Here is a 10,685-nt window from a genome sequence, read left to right on the forward strand (position 1 = left end):
ACATCAGCTCTACCTCTGATCATTAGGTGTTAGATCATAGAAGTTGGGGACCCCTGTCTAGATTCACCTTTTCAGTAGGAGTTGCAATAGATGATAACACAATTCAATCCCTCTTCGATCCTCACAGAAGCCAGGATACCTCTGTGAAGAGAAAATTCCCCTTATACAGTTCATATAACAAAATCTAGATAAATTATTCTCTCCCTTTATTTACCAGGTCTCAAAATAAGTTAGTTTCCGAGTATCATCCAAGTGAGGGTTGTGGGGTTTTTTCTCTTGTTTCAGTTATCTTTGTGATTATCTTTAAATGTGAATGGTTAACAAACTCACTCTCTTTCTCTCCAGAAAAATGACCTTGAGTTAACCTCCTAGCTCTGTTCCCCTGGAAACATAATAAAGGTGGAAGTTGTCTATGTTACCAGGCAACACTGCTTATAAAATGACTTCTAATTAGTAAACTACACCTGGCCTTGGAGGATACTTATAAAATGACTTCTAATTAGTAAACTACACCTGGCCTGGGAGCAGTATGAATTAACTATAAATATCTAAACAGGATTCATAGTTTGAGCTTCTCTGAATGCAGTGCATTCTTGTAACTGCATGTCTCTTGCTAGGACCCCTGGAAACTAATCCCCTGGGAGGAAGTAAAACATATTGTTTCATAAGGGAAATGGCGCTCATAAGCCGGAATGGCTTCCATATCCATCAGCTGGGCCGGGTTCCCCAAGAAACAGACTATGAGATGGAAATTTATGCACTAGAGGTGTACTGGAGAGGGCTCCTGGGGAGTGAGGGGAATAGGATTGTACAGCGGGACATGTTAAACTGTAACATAGTTGAAACTGGAAACCTCAGCCAATCCAATTGGACTTCCTCAGTAGCTGGTTAGTGAAAGTCACTCAGTCATGTCCAACTCTTTGTGACCCCATGGACTATAGAGTCCATGGAATTCTCCAGGCCAGCATACTGGAGTGGTAGCCTTTCCCTTCTCCAGGGGACCTTCCCAACCCAGGGATCAAACCCAGGTATCCCACATTGCAGGTGAATTCTTTACCAGCTGAGCCACAAGGGAAGCCCGAGAATGCTGGAGTGGGTAGCCTAACCCTTCTCCAGCAGATCTTCCTGACCCAGGAATCAAACTGGGGTCTCCTGCACTGCAGGCTGATTCTTTACCAACTGAGCTATCAGAGAAGCCTCAGTAACTGGGGTGGTGCCAATTTAGGCAGGACTGCTCCCTGAATTGGAGCTTAATCTTGGGCAAGGCAGCTCTCCTCCACTGAAAGCAATTCCCAGGGAAAGATTCAGGTGTGGACTGCAAGCAGCCAACAAGAGGAGTGAGTATCTCAGTCTTAACAAAGATACCTGGATAGTGCATTACAGCATCATTGTACCCACTCATTTGGTCTCATTCCTTTGTACGTGAGCTGTCATACCTGCCCCTGCCCCTGGCATGCTATTCTTCTTGCCCTGTATCCTCTAACAAGGCTAAATGAGCTAGTGCCCAAAGGGGACTTGTTGACTTTTGTAAAACGTATATCCAAATCCACATTTGTTTTGTGCATTTCCTGCCCTAGGCCTGGGACCATCATTTGTCCAAAACACCCTGGTTCATTTTGCTGAAATTTAGAGATCATAATCTAGGAGACAAGAGGGTTCATTAACCTGGAAGTTAGGTACATGAATCAAGGTAAATTGGAAGTGGTCAAACAAGAGATGGCAAGAGTGAACGTCTACATTTTAGGAATCAGTGAACTGAAACAGACAGGAATGGGTGAATTTAACTCAGATGGCCATTATACCTACTACTGTGGGCAGGAATCCCTTAGAAGAAATGGAGTAGCCCTCATAGTCAACAAAAGAGTCCGAAATGCAGTACTTGGATGCAGTCTCAAAAACAACAGAATGATCTCTGTTCATTTCCAAGGCAAACCATTCAATATCACAGTAATTCAAGTCTATGCCCCAACCAGTAATGCTGAAGAAGCTGAAGTTGAACAGTTCTATGAAGACCTACAAGACCGCCTAGAACTAACACCCAAAAAAGACGTCCTTTTCATTATAGGGGACTGGAATACAAAAGTAGGAAGTCAAGAGATACCTGGAGTAACAGGTAAATTTGGCCTTGGAATACAGAATGAAGCAGGGCAAAGGCTAATAGAGTTTTGCCAAGAGAATGCACAGGTCATAGCAAACACCCTCTTCCAACAACACAAGGAAAGACTCTACATATGAACATCACCAGATTGATTCTATTCTTTGCAGCCAAAGATGGAGAAGCTCTATACAGTCAGCAAAAACAAGACAGGGAGCTGACTGTGGCTCAGACCATGAACTCCTTATTGCCAAACTCAGACTTAAATTGAAGAAAGCAGAGAAAACCACTAGACCATTCATTTATGACCTAAATACAGTGGAAGTGACAAACAGATTCAAGGGATTAGATCTGACAGACAGAGTACCTGAAGAACTATGGATGGAGGTTCATGACATTGTACAGGAGGCAATCATCAAGACCATTTCCAAGAAAAAGAAATGCAAAAAGGCAAAATGGTTGTCTAAGGAGGCCTTACAAATAGCTAAGAAAAGAAGAGATGCTAAAGGCAAAGGAGAAAAGGAAAGATAGACCCATTTGAATGCAGAGCTCCAAAGAACAGCAAGGAGAGACAATAAAGCCTTCCTCAGTGATCAGTGCAAAGAAATAGAGGAAAACAATAGAATTGAAAAGACTAGAAATCTCAAGAAAATTAGAGATACCAAGGGAACATTTCATGCAAAGATGGGCACAATAAAAAACAGAAATGGTATGGACCTAACAGAAGCAGAAGATATTAAGAAGAGGTGGCAAGAATACATAGAAGAACTATACAAAAAATATCTTCATGACCCAGATAACCATGATGGTGTGATCACTCACCTAGAACCAGACATCCTTGAATGTGAAGTCAGGTGGACCTTAGAAAGCATCACTACGAACAAAGCTAGTGGAGGTGATGGAATTCCAGTTGAGCTATTTCAAATCCTAAAAGATGATGCTGTTAAAGTGCTGCATTCAATATGCCAGCAAACTTGGAAAACTCAGCAGTGGCCACAGGACTGGAAAAGGTCAGTTTTGATTCCAATCCCAAAGAAAGGCAATGTCAAAGAATGTTCAAATACCACACAATTGGACTCACCTCACACGCTAGTAAAGTAATGCTCAAAATTCTCCAACCTAGGCTTCAACAGTGCATGAACAGAGAACTTCCAGATGTTCAAGCTAGAAAAGGCAGAGAAACCAGAGATCAAATTGCTAATATCCATTGAATCATAGAAAAAGGAAGAGAATTTCAGAAAAACATCTATTTTCTTCATTGACTGCACCAAAGCCTTTGACTGTGTGGATCACAACAAACTGTGGAAAATTCTTCAAGAGGTGGGAATACCAGACCACCTTACCTGCTTCCTGAGAAACCTGTATGCAGGTAAAACAACATCAGTTAGAACTGGACATGGAACAACAGACTGGTTCCAAATTGGGAAAAGAGTACCTCAAGACTGTATACTGTGACCCTGTTTATTTAATTTATATGCAGAGCATATCATGCGAAATGCCAGGCTGGATGAAGCACAAGCTGGAATCAAGATTGCCAGGAGAAGTATCAATACCCTCAGATATGCAGATGACATCACCCTAATGGCAGAAAGCGAAAAACTAAAAAACTAAAATGGCAAAGAGCCTCTCGATGAAAGTAAGAGGGGAGAGTGAAAATGTTGACTTAAAACTCAACATTCAGAAAACTAAGATCATGGCATCTGGTCCCATCACTTCATGGGAAATAGATGGAGAAACAATGGAAGCAGTGAGAGACTTTATTTTCTTGGGCTCCAAAACCACTGCCGATGGTGACTGCAGCCATGAAATTAAAAGATGCTTGCTCCTTTGAAGAAAAGCTATGACCAAACTAGACAGCATATTAAAAAGCAGAGACATTACTTTACCAATAAATGTCCATCAAGTCAAAGCTATGGTTTTTCCAGTAGTCGTGTATGGATGTGAGAGATGGACTATAAAAAAAACTGAGCACCAAAGAAGTGATGCTTTTGAAGTGTGGTGTTGGAGAAGACTCTTGAGAGTCCCTTGGACTTCAAGGAAATCCAACCAGTCAGCCCTAAAGGAGATCAGTCCTGAATAGTCATTGGAAGGACTGATGCTGAAGCTGAAACTCCAATACTTTGGCAACCTGATGCAAAGAACTGACTCACTGGAGAAGACCCTGATGCTGGGAAAGACTGAAGGTGGGGGAGAAGGGGCCGACAGAGGATGAGATGGTTGGATGGCATCACTGACTCGATGGACATGAGTTTGAGTAAGCTCTGGGAGTTGGTGATGGACGGGGGAAGCCTGGCATGCTGCAGTCCATGGAGTCTCAAAGAGTCAGACACAACCAAGTGACTGAATTGACTGAACTGAGTCATGGTTTCAAGGCCTTTTCAGAGGCCAGAATAAAGAAATTTTCTTCAGGTAAAATACATCATGAGTTGATATTGATGTTTTTAATCCATATCAGGACTACCCAATGTTCTTAACTTCAGCAGTCATCTCTCTGTATATTCTTTCTCCCATGCCTTAGATTGTGATACTCATTGACATCAACAAAATTCCTCATTTATTGAAAAATACACACACAACCCTTTCAGATGAACAATACTAACACTAGCATTAACAGCACAATTAGTGAAAGAACATAAGCTTTCTCCTTGCTTTATTTTGCCTGTACTTAGGGATCAATCCCACTAGGTAAAATCAAATTACTGTTTTAAACTAACTGAAAATAATTCCTCTTGGTATGATTGTACCACCAACTCAAGTCACAGGCTCATTTTTTTTTTTTTTCATTTTGCTTTAAGTTTTAGGATTGCTCTTTTAGCTTAATTTTGCATTATAATTATACAAAATATTTAATTGGTTTCTAAAGATATATTCCCCCTCCACCTTATTCTTCCACTCCCTTATAAATCTAAATTTTTGCTTTATCTTTCTATCTCTCATGTCAAGTTAAACCAACAACTTAAAACCTTTTCTGAGATGAATGGCTGCACATTATATACACATTGCCTCACCTTTTTACACTCAGTAACATATTTTAGAATCATTTTAAAACAGTCACCGGAGGTCTTTCTCATTCTTTTATGTAACAGCATTAAGCACCATTGTCTGTTTTAGCTTATTTTATCAGTTCTCTGATGATGGACATATGAACTGTTCCCAGTTTTGTGCTATTACAAATAGTGCTGTAATAAATAACACCATGAATAAATCTTGTTTGTAATTTTGTCAGTGTATCCTTGGGAGAAATTCTTAGAACTGAAACAGCTGAGTCAACAGGTAGATGAGATTTTGAGAGTTATGTCAAACTCTCCTCCCTGGTGTAACATTCCCATACACTTGAGAACTTTTGTTCATCTAGAGCTTTGCCAAGAGAATATGTTCTCAATTTTCTTTCTTTTTTTTTAATTTTGGTAATCTAATGGGTAGAAAATGTTGATTTTTTTCAGTGTTGATTTATTTTGCATTTCACTTATGATGAGCAAAGGTAAGAAACTTTATTTATCATTAAAGGCTAGTAAGGGCTTCTCTGGGCTTCCCTGATAGCTCAGTTGGTAAAGAATCTGCCTGCAATGCAGGAGACCCCAGTTCGATTCCTGGGTCGGGAAGATCAGCTGGAGAAGGGATAGGCTACCCACTCTAGTATTCTTGGGCTTCGCTTGTGACTCAGCTGGTAAAGAATCCGCCTGCAATGTGGGAGGCCTGGGTTCGATCCCTGGGTTGGGAAGATTCCCTGGAGAAGGAAAAGGCTACCTACTCCAATATTCTGGCCTGGAGAATTCCATGGACTACAGTCCATGGGGTCACAAAGAGTTAGACACAACTGAGCAACTTTCACTTTCACTTTCACTTTCAAGGGTTTCTCTGGTGGTTCAGTCAGTGAAGAATCTGTCTGGAATGCAGGAGACTTGGGTTCAGTCCCTGGGTCAGGAAGATCCTCTGGAGAAGGGCATGGCAACCCACTCTGGTATTCTTGCCTGGAGAATCCTATGGCTAGAGGAACCTGGTGGCTACAGTGTGTAGGTTCACGAAGATTGGATGTGACTGAAGCGACTGAGCGCGAGCATGCCAAGGCTAATAACATTTTTTCTATCAATTTTATATTTTTAGCTCATTTTTCTGAAGGAAACTTGATCTTTTTCATATAAAATTTTTAGAAGCTCCTTAGATATTAAAGATATCAAATCTTTGCCCATAGGCTACACACTGCTTTCAATTTTTCATCATCTTTCTACTTTGTTGATGTGAGTGGGTTTGGTAGTTTTGTGGGGGGCGGGGGGGTTGCTTCACTTTTTTGTTTATGTTTTGTTTCAATCCTTTAAAATATTTTTATTTATGTAATCAAATTTATCAATCTTTTTTCTTTATTGTGTTTGCATTTTTGTCATAATTAGGAAGGTTTACCCCACTCCCAAGTTACAAAGCAATTAGTCCATGTTTCCTTTTTTTGCATAATTTCATTTTTTACCACATGTAAACTTTTGATCCATCCAGCATTTATCTTGGTGTAAAGAATGGATTCAATTTTATTTTTTTACAGAAGACTATCCAGTCGTCCTAACCATATACTTGAAATACTTCATCTTTTCCTCCATTGACCTTAGATGATACCTTTATATACATATTAAATTTCCATATCCAATTTTGTCTATTAGGATTTTTCTATTTCTCTTTCAGGGTCAGTCTATTTCTTCACAAACACCAGTACTGTTTAATTATAGAGGCATAAAAATTTTTAAATATTTAGTACAAGTGAAAAGTGAAAGTGTTAGTTGTCCAGTCGTGTCTGACTGTTTGCAACCCCAGTGACTGTAGCCCATCAGGCTCGTCTGCCCATGGGATTCTCTCGGCAAGTATACTGCTGTGGGTTGCTGGACCCTTCCCCAGGGGATCCCAGGGATCAAACCCAGGTCTCCTGCATTGCAGGCAGATTCTTTACCGTCTGAGCCACTAGGGAAGCACAAGTACACCCCTTTCTTTCTATTCTCCATCAGAGTTTTCCTGGCTATTCTTGCTTATTTCTTCTTTAAGTAAACATTATAAGCAACATCTCTAGCTTCAGAAAAAAATTCTGTTCTTATTAAAATTACATTGGACGTGTTAATTTAGGGAGCAACATCTTTAGGATGTTGAGTTTTGCTATCCATAAATATGGTACATATTTCCATTCGTTCAGGCCCATATTTAAGTCTTTCAAGGGTCTTTTAGAACTTACCCAATATAGATTTTTAACTTTCTGGTCAAGTTTATACCTATTTACTTCTTTGTTTTTTGCTTTTGTTCTGTTTGTGAATGTAAATGGGTAGTCCTTCCTTTTATGTCTTCTGGTTTTTGTTTGTATATATGAAGGTCATTGATTTTTGCATGTTAATTTTGTTTCTCCCCTTGCTTTATTGAGGAACAATTGGGTGGCAAAATTGTATATACATAAAGGATACAACATGATGACTTGATAAGCTATAAAATGATTTCTACAATCGCATTAATCAATATATCCATAGTCTTTAGTGTGATAAGAATACTTAAGATCTACTGTCTTAGCATATTTCAAGTACATAATATTAACTATAGTCACCATGCTGTACATTAGATCTCCAGAACTTATACATCTTATAAATGGAGGTTGTACTCCCTAACCCACATCTGCCCGTGTCCCTACCCCCAACTCCTGGAAACCATCATTCCACTCTCTGTTTCTCTGAGTCTTACTTTTTTTTTCCAGATCATACGATAGCTGTCTTTCTCCATCTGACTTATTTCACTCAGCAGAACATCCTGCAGGCTCATCCATGTTGTCACACAAATGCAGGATTTCCTTTTTTATGACTGAATATTCCAGTGTGAGTATGTATGCATGTGTATCCCATTTTCTCTCTCCATTCATTTACTGATGGACACTTAATCTGTTTCCATATGCTGACTATTGTAAATAATGCTGCAATGAATACAGGAGTACAGACATCTCTTCAAGATACTGACCTTTTCCTTCAGTTATCCCAACCAGAAGTGGGATTTCTGGGATTTCTTACTTTAGTTCTATTTTTAACTTTTCAAGAAACCTCCATACTGCTTCTATAGTAGTTATATCATTTTACATCCCCACCAACAGAGTACTAGGGTTCCCTTTTCTCCATATCCTCAACACTTGTTATTTCTTGTCTTTTCAGCAACAGCCACCCTAACTGATGTGAGGTGATATCTCACTGTGAATTTAACTTGCATTTTCCTAATGATTAGTGATGTTGAGCACTTTTTATGTACTTGTTGACCATTTGCATGTCTTCTTCGGAAAAAAAAATATTTATTCAAGTCTTCTGCTCATTTTTAGTTGGATTACCTGGGATTTCTTTCTTTTTTTTTTTTTTTTGCTCTTGAGTTGTATGAGTCCTTCATTTATTTTAGAAATTTACTTCTTATCAAATATATGGTTTAAAAATACTTTCTCCCTTTTCTTTTTTTTTTCACTTTCTCGCATCATTTCATTGATTGTTTCTTCACTCTACTGATTGTTTCCTTTGCTGTGCAGAGCCTTTTTAGTTTGACATAGTCCCACATGTTGATTTTTGCTTTTGTTGCCTATCCTTCTTTTGTCATACCCAAAAAAAAATCATGTAAAAGTATATCTATTCACAGATGACATGAAATTTAAAAAACTTTTTTAATTAAAAAATATTAGAGCTAATAAAGAATTCATCAAAGTTGCAGGACACAGGACCAGTATACAAAGATCTGCTACATTTCTATACCCTAACAATGAACAATCCAAAAGTAAAATTAAGAAAAAATTTTATTTACAGCAGTATCCAAAAAATATGCTTAGGAATAAACTTAACCATATAAGTGTCAAATTTGTACACTGAAAACTAAAAAACATTGTTAACAGAAATCTTTGAAGACCTAAATAAATGGAAAAGTATCTTGTGTTCATGGATTGGAAATTTTAATTTTAATATGAAAATACTTCTGCAAATGATTTACAGATTAAATGCAATCCCTATCAAGATTCTAGTAGCCTTTTGCAAAAAAAATAAGAAAGCTGATCTTAAAATTTATATTGAAATATACCAGGCTTAGAATACCCTAAATAAGTTCTACAAGGAAAAGAAATATGGAGAGCTCACATTTCCCCATTTTAAAACTTTCTACAAAGCCGCCATGTTAAAACAGTGTGGTTGATATAAAGATAGACACATAGAACAAAGGAACAGAATAGAGTCCAGTAGTAAACCATCTATGGTTAATTGATTTTCTCAAATCAAATTTAAAAATTAATTCAAAATGAATCAAAGACCTAAGTGTGATAGTTCAAACTATAAAGTATTAGGAGAAAATGTAGGTGTAAGTCTTAGGCAAAAGTTTCTTAAATGACACAAAAAAGGGCAAGCAATAATAACAAAAATATAAATAAATTAGACTTCATCAAAATTAAAACTTTTGTGCTTCAAAGAAAACTGTGAAAAAAAATTTTTTTAAACCTAAAAACAGAATGGAAAAAATATTTACAAATCTTGTATGTGGTAATTGTGTAGTCTCTGTATTATTCACAGAACTCCTATAACTCAACAATAAAAAAGACAAATAGCTCAATTTTTAATTGGGCAAAGGATTTAAATAGACATTTCTCCAAAGTGTTGTGTTAGCTGCTCAGTCCTGTCTTATTCTTTGCAACACCAGAGTGTAGCCTGCCAAGTTCCTCTGTCCATGGAATTCTCCAGGCAAGAATACTGGAGTGGGTTGCCATTTCCTTGTCCAGAGGATCTCCCCAACCCTGGGATTGAACCCGGGTCTCCAGCACTGCAAGCAGATCTTTACCATCTGAGCCACCAGGGAAGCCCAAAGAAGATATACAAATCAATATCATTAGTCATAAGGAAACTTCAAGTCTAACCACAACAAAAGCCCACTTCTTAACCCACCATGATGGCTGTAATAATAATTTTTGAAAAAAAAAAAAATAACACGCTTTGATAAGGATGTAGAGGATCCGAAATTTTCATCTGTAGGAACCTAAAATCAAAGCGTGGATGGAACAGCTAGCACTCAGTGAATGTTCTTTCTTATTATAAAGGTGATAATCATAGGGAGAGATAATATATTATGCAATAAATTCCTGCAGCCAAATTGGCTCTCGCTTCTGTTTCTTTTTGGACAAAAAATAAGACAGTGTTCATACCATATATATGGTATGATCATGAAATTTCTGCTCTTTTAATCTTTGCAAGCTGCATAAAGTGGAAAGCAAAATTCTCCCCTAAAATAGAAGGTCATTTCTAGAGATACTGAGCATATATTAATGATAAAAGCAGAGATAAAGAGTCTTGTATAGAATTCCAGCCTCCTGATAAAAGGGATACAGCAGGATGGGACTGGGGAGAAGGGCAGGGGCATAGGAAACAGAGCCTGAGTCTCAGCCAAACTCCATGAGCCTGCAAAATAAATGCCAAGAAATACTCAGAATGACTTATGCCTGAAGCCTCATGAAAATCAGCAGTGACTATGCACTGACTAACAAACTCAGTGACTACAGAAAGAAGTGCCTTAAAGAACCTATATCTTTTTTTTTCCTTTAATTCTTTCTACAAATGGTAATTCCCTT

The sequence above is a fragment of the Cervus elaphus genome, chromosome 19, assembly GCF_910594005.1.
Source record: "Cervus elaphus chromosome 19, mCerEla1.1, whole genome shotgun sequence".
Lineage (NCBI taxonomy): Eukaryota > Metazoa > Chordata > Mammalia > Artiodactyla > Cervidae > Cervus > Cervus elaphus.